Here is a 13857-nt window from a genome sequence, read left to right on the forward strand (position 1 = left end):
CTCCGTTTCATGTCCAAACTTTTTATCGTCCATGTTTCACTTCCATATATGACTGCACCCCAGACAAATACCTTCAGAAAGACTTGGTACTTTAATCTATACTTGATATTAACAAATTTCTCTCCTTCAGAAACACTTTCTTTGCCGTTGCCAGTATGCATTTTGTATTTTCTTTACTTCGGCCATCATCAGTTATTTTTTTGCCCAAATAGCAAAACTCATTTACTACTCTTTCTCGTTTCTTAATCTAACTCCCTCAACATCACATGATTTAATTCAATTACATTCGGTTATCCTTGTTTTGTTTTTGTTGATGTTCATTTATAACCTCCTTTCACGACTCTATTCTGTTCAGCTACTCTTTTAAGTCCTTAGCTATTTCTGACAACATTACAATGTCATAGCAATCCTCAAAAGCTCCTTTATTTTACTTCTAATCCCTGAATTTTAGTTCCTTCTACAAATTTGTCTTGGGCTTCCATCAAAGTTACTACGAGTAAGGAGAGGTAATGAACTATTGTACAATACAGTTTACTAATGGAAAAAGATTTCTGACGAAAGGGTCGCTCTCTTAACAAAATAATTTTATTTATTTCACAAAACTGAAATTATAATATCGAAATTGCAGCTAAAAAACCGAAAAAAGAAAAACACAAAAATTTCCCATAAAACGACTCACCTGAACTTTTGAAATGAAATGAAGTCCCATGATTCTTTACAGAGCGTAGGGGAACGATGCGGGAGACCCGCACCGCCTTACTAGGCAAGGTCTTAATGGAGGTGGTTTGCCGTTGCCTTCCTCCGACCGTAATGGGGATGAATGATGATGATGAAGACGACACAACAACACCCAGTCATCTCCAGGCAGGAAAAATCCCTGACCCCGCCGGGAATCGAATCCGGGCCCCCGTGCTCGGGAAGCGAGAACGCTACCGCGAGACCACGGGCACCTGAACTTTTACTATACACAGATCCAAAGGGAATATACGTATATTTTCTTGTAGAAACGAGAAGCGACTATTTTGAGTGACTAGTTACTTAATATTTATACTAAAAGCGAAGATAAATATTTCCAGAAAGCCATCTTTCCCCGTAACAACAGAAATGATCGGATCTGCAGATCTAAGAATAAAAGCAAATAATAGAAAGACAGCGTTTGTTAGATTATTGTGTAAAAATTTGAAGTAAACCTGTCATGAACTTTTCGAGATTTGTGTTAACAACTTTTGCCATTTATATATTATATATTTATGCACCATAGATATTTGAAAAGTATGTAGCATATGTACACCTGAAATTTTACTGGAGTATGTGTAAAAATAAGTGAAAAATCGGTCAAGAACATTTTGGAGTACTTTCTAACATTGCTTCACATTCATTTTTTACTTGCATATTTATTAACCATACATATTAAAATATGGTCAGAGTGAGAGAGATATAGGAGATTAGTACATAGCATGCCGGTGTGGCCGTGCGGTTCTAGGCGCTTCAGTCTGGAACCGCGTGACCGCTACGGTCGCAGGTTCGAATCCTGCCTCGGGCATGGATGTGTGTGATGTCCTTAGGTTAGATAGGTTTACGTAGTTCCAAGTTGTAGGGGACTGATGACCACAGGTGTTAAGTCCCATAGTGCTAAGAGCCATTTGAACCATTGTTAGATTAGTACATATGTATAATTCTCACACATAGTTAGCAATTGCATTGCTAGATTCGCTTGTGTAAATGTAAAGGAAAGGAAGCCTAGTACGCCAAACAGTGAGAAGGTGACAATTCAGAGAAATATCGAGACTGCCGTACAGAGTGTAAATTTTAAGCTCACAAACCAGAATTACACGAAAAATATGCTTCACACGAAAAAATGTGTAGAATACAAAGTTGATTATTTTCGAGGGGGACATCTGCTGGTGCTAAAATTAGCCCGCCACGCGAGCCCCCTGGGGGTGAGGCGGGAGGCAACTTTAAAATTTCAAATTGGAACCCCCATTTTTTATTGCATAATCAGATTCTACTTAAAAAAACTGCGTACATTTTGTCTTACACCTTGTATACCATGATAACTCCGCAGATTCTTCCCTTTTTTATTCCATACCCTTCGTCATACAGTGGCCAGGAGACACTTTAATACGATTAAAATGTGATGTTAAAAAAATAAAAACGATTATGCACCTCTGTTTCTGTTCCGGCGTAACGGCAAGCGATGGCACGAAGATGAAGAACGCAAGAGCAGAGAAGGCTGTGAGACGACGTCAGCCAATAGTACGCCGACTAGGACCGCACCACGACAGCAGTGCCCTCTACCCGAAGAGAATATAAGCGCCGCTCCTGCCAGCCGCGGCCGGACAGTATAAGACGGACATTAGAAACCACGGACTAGAAGAGAACACTACAATTGTCGTGTCTTGTGATTCATATCCATTACTTTCTCGTACATTGTATGTAGCAAAAGACATCGATTGTTTGCATGTCGCCAATCGCTTACAACACGTTCTCGTAAACCAAACCTAAGTATTGTCAATTTACTTTATTGTAATAAAAACCATTAATGTGATTTTCTTGAATTGTTGTATAGCTATCCGTGAAAGCAGCATCCTTTAGGCACCCTGTAATGGACTAGTGGGCAGGACCCCACAGGTTCCAGTGTTAAAGCAGGCAGTTTGTTAGGAGTTTTACAGTATTGGATTGATCTGATATAAAAGATGTAGATTAACTGCCAGTGATTTGTGCACACCATTAGACGACTTGCACTAAAAGCAAAGGAAGATCAAAGTTCCACACATCGATGAGGCAAAGGTCATTAGAGACGTATTAGAGAAGACGCTCGGATAGGGCATGTATGGGGAAAGAAATCGGGAGAGTCCCTTTCAGAGGAGCCAGCGCAGCATTCAGCTTAATTGGGAAAGCTGTTCATTGTGGGTAAAATGTAGGAGTTCAATGTGGATGCTGATAGGGGAGTAATTAATAAGATGATCTAGAATTCGAGTTTCTGATCGTGTAAGAGAGAAAACAGAGGTAGACGTGGTGTGGGGTTGGAAGACATGGAAGAGATTCTACACGTTTTGGAGTACAGTAGTCCAGGCGACGTTTGTAAGGACTCGTGTAGTCTGAAGTTTTACGAGGTGCACTCAAGTTCTAAGGCCTCCGATTTTTTTTTCTCCGGACTGGAAAGAGATAGTAACATGTGCATTGTTTTAAAATGAGGCCGCGTTCATTGTCAATACGTCCCAGAGATGGCAGCACCGTATGGCAGATGGAATTTTACCGCCAGCGGCGACAATGAGAACTGTTTTAAATACTTAAAATGGCGACGTTTTCCTTACTTGAACAGCGTGCAATCATTCGTTTTCTGAATTTGCGTGGTGTGAAACCAATTGAAATTCATCGACAGTTGAAGGAGACATGTAGTGATGGAGCTATGGATGTGTCGAAAGTGCGTTCGTGGGTGCGACAGTTTAATAAAGGCAGAACATCATGTGACAACAAACCGAAACAACCTCGGGCTCGCACAAGCTGGTCTGACGACATGATCGAGAAAGTGGAGAGAATTGTTTTGGGGGATCGCCGAATGACTGTTGAACAGATCGCCTCCAGAGTTGGTATTTCTGTGGGTTCTGTGCACACAATCCTGCATGACGACCTGAAAATGCGAAAAGTGTCATCTAGGTGGGTGCCACGAATGCTGACGGACGACCACATGGCTGCCCGTGTGGCATGTTGCCAAGCAATGTTGACGCGCAACGACAGCATGAATGGGACTTTCTTTTCGTCGGTTGTGACAATGGATGAGACGTGGATGCCATTTTTCAATCCAGAAACAAAGCGCCAGTCAGCTTAATGGAAGCACACAGATTCACCGCCACCAAAAAAATTTCGGGTAACCGCCAGTGCTGAAAAAATGATGGTGTCCATGTTCTGGGACAGCGAGGGCGTAATCGTTACCCATTGCGTTCCAAAGGGCACTACGGTAACAGGTGCATCCTACGAAAATGTTTTGAAGAACAAATTCCTTCCTGCACTGCAACAAAAACGTCCGGGAAGGGCTGTGCGTGTGCTGTTTCACCAAGACAACGCACCCGCACATCGAGCTAACGTTACGCAACAGTTTCTACATGATAACAACTTTGAAGTGATTCCTGATGCTCCCTACTCACCTGACCTAGCTCCTAGTGACTTTTGGCTTTTCCCAACAATGAAAGACACTCTCCGTGGCCGCACATTTACCAGCCGTGCTCCTATTGCCTCAGCGATTTTCCAGTGGTCAAAACAGACTCCTGAAGAAGCCTTCGCCGCTGCCGTGGAATCATGGCGTCAGCGTTGTGAAAAATGTGTACGTCTGCAGGGCGATTACGTAGAGAAGTAACACCAGTTTCATAGATTTAGGGTGAGTAGTTAATTAGAAAAAAAATCGGAGGCCTTAGAACTTGAATGCACCTCGTATAGCTACGATAATAGCCAATGAATGACATACACACTTTCAGCCAGTGAATAGTTTTAGTAGCTTTAGTATATTGTTATCTGGATGGTCAGTAAATGGGTATTCTTGTTTAGTTTAGGCGTAAGTACAGCCAGAGATATTTTAAAGCATTAACGTATGGGATGTATGTAGCATTCGATAGCTGTGGTGCTGTCGTTTCAGCACTGATGAGAGGCAACAGTGAGCATAAAAAATCTTAACTGCGTATAAGCCGAACCGCCTAATGAATGTACAACTGCCCATGTCTTTAAATTGTAGATGGAACATGAAACTAAAGTTTATGATAATCATGTAGATGTTGTTCATGCTGCTGCAGGTGGACACTCACAGCATATGTAACAGCACACCTAAGACTTTAAGAATTTGGGAATATTTTGCATTTCATTCCATGTTTGTGGTATGTTTTTATCAACAAATATGGAGTTTTGAAATCAGATCATTCTTTTTGAAACACCATATATAACATTAGTAGGCTGCATTGATGTTTCCTATATCTTCTTATGTTATAATTAGTTGATACCCTATTCCTTAATTATAAATATGAACTGTACTGTTTTTAATTATTTAGCTATAAGTACATTTGCGTCCTGTATTTCATCTAAATCTAATATAAGACACGTAAATTACGAAGTCAACTGCTAACAACATCTATCGATCATGGCCTCAAGAAGCCTATAAAACTCTTTGGCTGTTAGATCGCTGCTCACTGCAGTACTGGCCACACATATTTACACAATGTCTATTGGTTCGCTCTATTGGTCATCAAGTGCAATGCTATCCTCATGTACCACATTGTAATACGGTCTCTACTACGAGAGAACACAAATACTGATTAAATATGCCTGCTACTGAGCCTTACCAATAAATTCCTAAGGTAAGATGATACCTTACTGCATGTAAACTTATTCTATTGGATAGTTGTGACTTACATAAACATGTCTCATTTTCACTGCCTGTTCCTGATCATGTTTAACAATTTACAATTTTTCAGTTTTATGACTTTCCTTCTTATTGTAAATGAACGATATGTACAATTATTCCACCTATACATTCTGTATGAGTGTCGTTACTAAAAATTTTATAACGATGTGGTAAGTCTTTATGGCAGTTACATTCATCAAGACTGTTTTTTATAGTATGTATCCCGTTAAAGAATTGTGTCTTACATGCTGTTGGACATTGCTTGTGATTTCATGTGCAGTTTGTATCCCAGATGCGTAGTTTTGATAGCTATATGCTGTTGGACAATGCTGTATTCTCATGCGTGATTTTCTGAAACTAGTAAACAAAATACAGTTGCTTTGCGACCTGGACTTCGACGATTTTTAATCATTAATGCATATATAAAAAATTATGACAGATCTCTCGTCCCCAATGTTGACAATGTCAACAAACACGATGATAACAGAAAAAATCACAACAGTTATGTTAGAAACAGCAATATTGTTGCCTGCAGCTGAATGGCAGCCATCAGCCCACGTAACAGAACGGTATAACAACTGTGCTCAGGATAAAAGGGGTGATCAAATTAGTGTTCTCACAGGTTGTTGCTATGACAGATAACCTCTAAACAAGTAGCTGCCTTTCACTTTGTTGTCCTGATCCAGGAATAGAATGACTCCTCACTGGTCCTTGCCCCAATTCTCTACCAGGTGATTATAATTAAAGATCAGCTACTCAAGGTGCTCCAGTGTGGACTGTGGCAGCGAAACTTGGCAGCAATGCTGATATGTTAATGCAGGACCGATTTACGCAGGAAAAAAAATTGTTCCAATTTTGGCCACCAGGTGCAAATATGCCACAGTCCAGCATCTTTTCGACGTCTCCGGCTCTCATACTGCAGAAACTGTGATAGCGGCAGTTAATAATAAAATCAACATTATGTTTTTTTCACTTGTTTGACCTTATCTTCCCACGTCCTGATACTAAACCATTACATATGGAAACATTTCCACATATGTTACTTAAATTGGAGGTGGAAGGGGGGGGGGGATATAGGAAAGAAAAGGGAAGGAATTGCATTGGGACTTACTGCGGAATGAGTGGCGACGAGTGGAAATGCGTGGCGGACTAGGGCTCAAACCTAGGATCTCCCTCTCTCTAGGCAGTTGCGTTGACTAATGCGCTACCCAGACATAGCGCTTATCGTAAATCCCTGGAGTATCTCGGCATGCTTCCCAGTAAAGTCACACTCCCGCATAAGTCACACTCCTGCCTAATACCTCCTATCTGCAGTCCCTGTCTATGGCCACTGTTATACCGGAGCCAAGGTAGCCCCTGAGGGCCGGCAACCCATATTACACTACAGAGGACTAGGTTGTCAATGCCCAAGGCGTACCAAAAGAACCATGGTAAACACCGGCTGTTTACATACAAGATAATGGAAACATTCTGAGCACTACTTCCTGCATGGGGAGCTCGAGCCACGGCCTGCAGGAAGTACCACTACGCCAAAACCTGACTGGCTGGAGACAGCTATTTTGGGGCTGGAACCAGCCCCAAAGCTCAGTTCACACTGGATGCCGACCTCGTGTACTGCGACTGTTGAATATATCGTCTTCGTCTCTGAATTGGACTGTTACTAGTGTGTCTGTGTGTGTTACCACGAACCTTTGTCGAAAAGTAGAAGTGAACTTTTGTTTGCCTCAATTAGGAGACTTTTACTGGGATCGTTATTGTTACCTTTCGTTTGTTGTTCTGTCATCGACCTGGTGAACTTACATCAATAAAAGTTGTGTTTGTGAAAAATTTCGAATTGTCAGTCACAACATCCTTCATGCTCGCTAATTTTAGATTGCAACTGGAGGTCGAACGTAAATATGCATCCGCACAGAAGTTTGTAGATTGATTGCCCATTGAAGTGAATCGATTATATGAATCCATGGCGTCTGTTGTTTCGGATATGTCCAAATTATCTGAATGAATCCACCACAATCTGTGTGGGAACACGATTACAACCGACATCCTGCAGGAATCTCAAAGTAGCGAGCATGGACGACATGGACACGGAATGTGGATGGGTGGCGCTAGGTGAAAATGTGGGGCGGCTGGGAGGCGTGCCGAGAAAGTCCATGCAGTCAGATAGACACAGTGTCCGGATGGCTCAGTGCTTAAAGCAACTCCCTAGTAAGCAGGAGATCCCGGTTTCGAATCCCTGTCCAGCACTCATTTTAACTCGTCGCCGCATAGAGACCCGATGCAGCTGACATCAACAATTCCTTCTGTTTCCTCATCTTTCTCCATCTCCACCTGCAGTTTATACACTGAAGCGCCAAACAAACCGGTATGGGCATGCGTATTCAAATACAGAGATGTGTAAACAGGCAGAATATGGCGCTGCGGTCGTCAACGCCTAGATAAGACACTAAGTGTCTGGCACAGTTGCTGGATCAGTTACTTCTGCTACAATGGCAAGTTAACAAGATTGAAGTGAGTTTGAAAGTGCTGCTATAGTCGCCGACCGAACTATGCAGTGAGGTCTTTCCAATACGACCATTTCACGAATCCGGTAAAACATCAAATCTCCGACATCTCTGCGGCTGGAAACAGACCTGCGAGAATGAGGCCAACGACGACTGAAAAGAATCATTCAACGAGACAGAAGTGCAACCGTTAAGCTGTTTGCTGCAGATTTCAGTGCTGGGTAATCAACAAGGGTCAGCGTGCAAACCATTCCTCGAATTGTCATCGATATGGCCTTTCGGAGCCGAAGGCCTACTCGTGCACCCTTGATGACTGCACGACACAGAGCGTTACGCCTTCAAAAAATGGTTGAAATGGCTCTGAGCACTATGGGACTTAACATCTGAGGTCATCAGTCCCCTAGAACTTAGAACTACTTAAACCTAACTAACCTAAGGACATCACACATCCATGCCCGAGGCAGGATTCGAACCTGCGACCGTAGTGGTCAGGCGGGTTACGCCTTCCCTGGGCCCGTCGACACCAACATTGGACTGCTGATGACTGGAAACATGTTACCTCGTCGGACTACTCTCGTTTCAAATTGTATCGAGTGAATGGGCGTGTACAGGTATGGAGACATACTCATGGATCCATGGATGCTGAATGTCAGTATGGGACTGTTCATGCTGGTGGAGGCTCTGTAATGATGGGGGACGTGTGCAGCTGGAGTGATATGGGACCCCTGATACCTCTAGGTACGACTCTGACAGGTGACACGTACTTAAGCATCCTGTCTGATCACCTGCATCCATTCATGCCCTTGTGGTTTCCGACGGACTTGGGCCATTCCAACAGGACAATGCAACACCCCACACGTCCAGAATTGCTACAGAGTGGCTCCAGGAACTCTCATCTGAGTTTAAAGCCTTCCACTGGGCACTAAACACCCCAGATATGAACGTTATTGAGCATATCTGGGGTGTTTACAACGTGCTTTCCAGAAGAGATCTATACCGGCTCGTACTCTTACAGATTTATGAACAGCCTGTAACACGTATATCGATTAGAAGTAGGTTTATATTATGTACCCGTGTATCTGTAATTACGAAGTGTGTATTCTTTGTTGATTAAGGTCACTGATTTGTGACAGTAAATTTAAAGTATTGTAATGTATATATGGAAAAAGCTAAATGATGTTTAAAATAATGAAATTTTATAATATGTGTATATTTAAAAGATAAACATTGTATATTGGAAGCTGGTTCATGCTTAGGGCATTTCTATTGTAAAATGTAAAATATGTAGGGAAGTCCCTACGCAACGGGCTTGGCGCGATGTAAAAGGTGGTTTTGGCGGTCGAACTGGGCGACTCTTTGATGTGAACGTTACGCAGTCAGTGACTAGCCGTTGCACGGTGCACATCGACGGTGCCTAGGGAGGCAATTGGAAGCCGCTTTGCAAGTAATTTTGCCTCGGATGTGGATTTGGCTGTTACATAGTACTCTCAGCAATAAGGAATGGCTCTAACACCTTAAAAATCCGTCGACAAGAAGAAATTGTATAGAGCATTCAAACATCAAGAGCAGTGAGTATAGTTAGCCGTCACGTCGCATGCCACCACTACTTCGCCACTGCTCCACCAACTTCATGCATACAGATATGTATAAGAGCATGGACCAGTTAATTCGCGTGAGTGATTTTAACAATAATCCAAGTCCTATGAACCTGTGTTTAGAACCCTAACTTCTATCCTGATCATGAACCTACGAAGGATCCCCTATTAAGTGTTTATAAAACCAAGTATCCTGTTTGAAATGAAAGAGTGATTTATTTATGTTTGTCAAAAGTACAAGAATTATCAAGAGTTGATGTTAGTTAGCATGCTGCTAAAGTGCTCTCAGTTTATTGCAAAGTATTGTTTTGCATAAACTCAGTGCAAGACTGTGTAAATGTTGCTTCACAGGAGATGGAAAAGGCACATAAATTAAACTTACTTGAAACATAATTTAGCCTTGATTACTATCATGAACGATTTTTTTCAAGTTAATTGAGCTCAGTGTTGAACAATTTGCCTTGAAAAGTAAAAACATAAATTATTCCAGGTGAATCTAAGAATTAACTTCAGTTGGATTAAATTTTGCTACTTCAATAATCATAGTGTTTTATTAGTGATACCATGTTAGTTTATGGGTCCCCATCATATTCTTCACACATGAAAAAGATAATTGGAATATTATTGCTACTAAGGAAATCTGATACATTCCTATAAATGGGAGTATAAACAGTGTAATTGTCGTATTAGTTTATTATTACTGTTTGTTACAAGTCAGTTAAGGGTTAGACGTCCGTCCATGTCCAAATTTAGTTCGGTGCTTCCTGCAGTAACATCTCAGTACTGAGTCAAGTAATGATCGTGATTGTAGCTGTTATTATTATATGATGGGTACAATTTTGCATTCTGTGATTACTGGTTTGTGCATTATTGGTAACAAAGCTTAGATTGCCCTGTGTCCGTTTGTATCCTGTGTGCTATTCAAAGGGAATCTTAAAGAAAGTAATCAATTGAAGACATAAGGTCTGAAAATGAGTCCGTGATCATATTTTTGGCACTTTATTTTACAGGTCCGTCCTGATCACATAAATTTTTACATTTCACTATGACCGGTTTCGGCTACTGCCATCTTCAGATCATAAAGTATTCAGATGTAGCATCAACGTCAAACTAAACATTTAGATACATAGTAAGTGATCACTTAGTGAAATGTAAAAATTAATGTGATCAAGACGGACCTGTAAAATAAAGTTAATGAAAGTCCCTTCAACAACTAATATTCAATTTTCTTAAACATTTATTTTCAAACTAATGTGCCTAATTGGGCTGGCGACCATTCGATTTTTCATTCGTTGTATGAATTTTACTGCTTTCATTAAACCCAAAGTTAAAGTCTGTTTAGTTTTTCTATTAACTGCACTATATTCAAAATTACAGTCCGATACTTGCGTTCATTAGGCAAACAGGTAGTCAGAATTTCCCAAATCCTCTGAGAGGGTAACATTAGCTTCTGACAAGGCAGGTTAGTGTTATAAGCCCTGAGAATTCATGGTGTCAATTCCCTCCAGCACTACTCCGGAAATTATCGGGTACAACTTGGAGGACTCATCCTCGCATCTTAAGAACTTCTGCTGTAGCTCTTTGTTATTCAGCTGCAGAATATGCTTGCCCTGTCTGGTGCAGATCTAGTCATGCTAAACAAGTGGCTATCGTCTTGCATGAAACCTGCAGACTCATTACGGGATGTTTCAGATCTACACCATGTGATAAAGTTTATTGTCTACAGGGTTTCCCAGATATCCGTCGTGAATGTGCATCCAGACTGGAAAAGTCTAAGGCATTGTTCTTCAATAAAATTCTTCAGGGTATCAGACCGTATCGTCATAATTTCAAATGCGCCAACGTTTCGGCCAGCGTTGCAGCTAGCCTTCATCAGGGCCTTACGTTAACTGCTAAATGAACACACTTGGTACCTTAAATAGCTGCACGAGAAAACCGTGTCGTTACTTGATTGGCAGCTATTTAAGGAACCAAGTGTGTTCATTTAGCAGTTAACGTAAGGCCCTGATGAAGGCTAGCTGCAACGCTGGCCGAAACGTTGGCGCATTTTAAATTATGACGATGCGGTCTGATACCCTGAAGAATTTTATTGAAGAAGACAACGGCCGCGGAAGCCTACGCTTACATCTAAGGCATTGTATCAGAAGACCCACGGCAGGCCGAGGTGGCCGAGCGGTTCTGGGCGCTACAGTCTGGAACCGCGCGACCGCTACGGTCGCAGGTTCGAATCCTGCCTCGGGCATGGATGTGTGTGATGCCCTTAGGTTAGTTAGGTTTAAGTAGTTCTAAGTTCTAGGGGACTGATGACCATAGAAGTTAAGTCCCATAGTGCTCAGAGCCATTTGAACCATTTTTTGAAGACCCACGCGTTACACGGTTATCAGCCAGCAGTACCAAGGCACAAGTCAAGGAAAAGCTTTCTCCATTGAACTGAAAGCCTCACTGAACCACCTTCGAACTTCAGAGTCAATTCATGGCGTTCCGGATCCAGAAACCTTGCAGGGTGGATGATCCCGACCGAAAGCCTCCCACCAGGTCACGAAGAAAGCTGGTCAATATAGAAGACCCTCAACAGGCTGCGTTCTGGTGTTGGAAGAACTAAGACCAACTTGAAAAAGTGGGGATTTGCATGCTACTCCACAGCATGTGAATGTGGTGAAGAACAGACAAAGAGTCATCTTCTTGTCTGTAGCCTATGCCCAATGTCATGCTCCATGCTCGCCACACAATGTCATCGATGTCACCAAGGAAGCATGCGAAGTTGCTGCATACTGGTCACGCCGCATTTAATTGTAATTGTAATGCCTACAGTAGCCCGCCCGGTTGGCCGTGCGGTCTAACGCACGGCTTTCCCGGTGGGAAGGAGCGCCTGGTCCCCGGCACGAATCCGCCCGGCGGATTTATGTTGAGGTCCGGTGAGCCGGTCAGTCTGTGTACGGTTTTTAGGCGGTTTTCCATTTGCCACGGCGAATGCGGACTGGTTCCCCTTATTCCGCCTCAACTACACTATGTCGGCGATTGCTGCGCAAACAAGTTTTCCACGTACGCGTGCACCACCATTACTCTACCACGCAAACATAGGGGTTACACTCGTCTGGTGTGAGACGTTCCCTGGGGGGTCCACCGGGGGCCGAACCGCACAATAACCCTGGGTTCGGTGTGGGGCGGCGGAAGGTGAAGTGGACTGCGGTAGTCGTCATGGGGTTGTGGACCACTGCGGCGGGGACGGAGCCTCTCCGTCGTTTCTAGGCCCCCGGTTAACATACAATACAATACAATTCAAATGCCTATAGTACCATGTTTTGGAACATTTTTGTATAACTTGTAAGCTATAGTGTGTGTTTCTGACACGATGAAATAAATAAAGCACTACTTCAGAAATTAGTCGATTCCATGCCACGTCGTCTTGCTGCACTTCTGCGTGCTTGCGGAGGCCCTACACTGTATTACGCAGGTGTACCAGTTTCTTTGACAATTCAGTGAATAACATGTTTGATCTCGAAGGAAGTCATCAATCGTATATCGCGTCAGACTCCCTGTATAGGGAGGTAGACACGCTACACGTATACGGGTCTATCAATACGGAGTCCAACGTGCAAGAGAAGCGGCGAGCCTACCGTGTAACGCGCCCTGCGTCGCGCCGGCAGCGTGGCCCATCAGACTGCGCTAAGAGCGAACGACTCGGCTAATATTATTCATGTGTTTGCTCTGGGTCGGCTCACGCAACGCGGCTCGCGGTTCGCGAGAGACACACGGCAGCGGAAGAGCAGCCTCGGCCATCTGCATACAATGACGCGCGGCGGGCAATTACCATAAATCAGTGGCGCCACCTAATGGCCCTGTCCTCCCCTCCCCTGCCCCCCCCCCCCCACCCCACCTTCCCACCTCCGCCTTCAGCACAGTGCTCACTTAGGCAGCACCGAAGCGGCTCTTCTGCGAGTAGGCTGCCGCTGGCCGGACCCGATTAAACTTCAGTCCACGAGAGCGCTAATCGCTGCCTCTCACTTTGTGTACTGATTAGCTTCCAGGGTCCCTCCATGCAAGCGTTCACACTAAGCGTCCAAACAACAAAAGCTCTGCCTCTTCCTGTTCTTCACGTTCTGTGTACACCAGCAGACCCAATTTGATCAAAAGGATGGTGAAGGAGAAACGCTGAGAGCGGCATGGCCAATTAAATATTGACAAGTGAATTTTGTACCGGACCAGGACTTAAACTCGGATTTCTCGCATTACGCGAGCGATCGCCAGAAATCAGGTTTCGAGTCCCGGTTCGTCCCAAATTTTCACTTCACTGCTCTCATGCGGCAGACGTCAGTATTTCTCTTTCACTGTATATAACGCTTCGGTTTGCTTTCCCCACATTATCCAT

The sequence above is a fragment of the Schistocerca piceifrons genome, chromosome 6 (assembly GCF_021461385.2).
Source record: "Schistocerca piceifrons isolate TAMUIC-IGC-003096 chromosome 6, iqSchPice1.1, whole genome shotgun sequence".
In the NCBI taxonomy this organism is placed as follows: Eukaryota; Metazoa; Arthropoda; class Insecta; order Orthoptera; family Acrididae; genus Schistocerca; species Schistocerca piceifrons.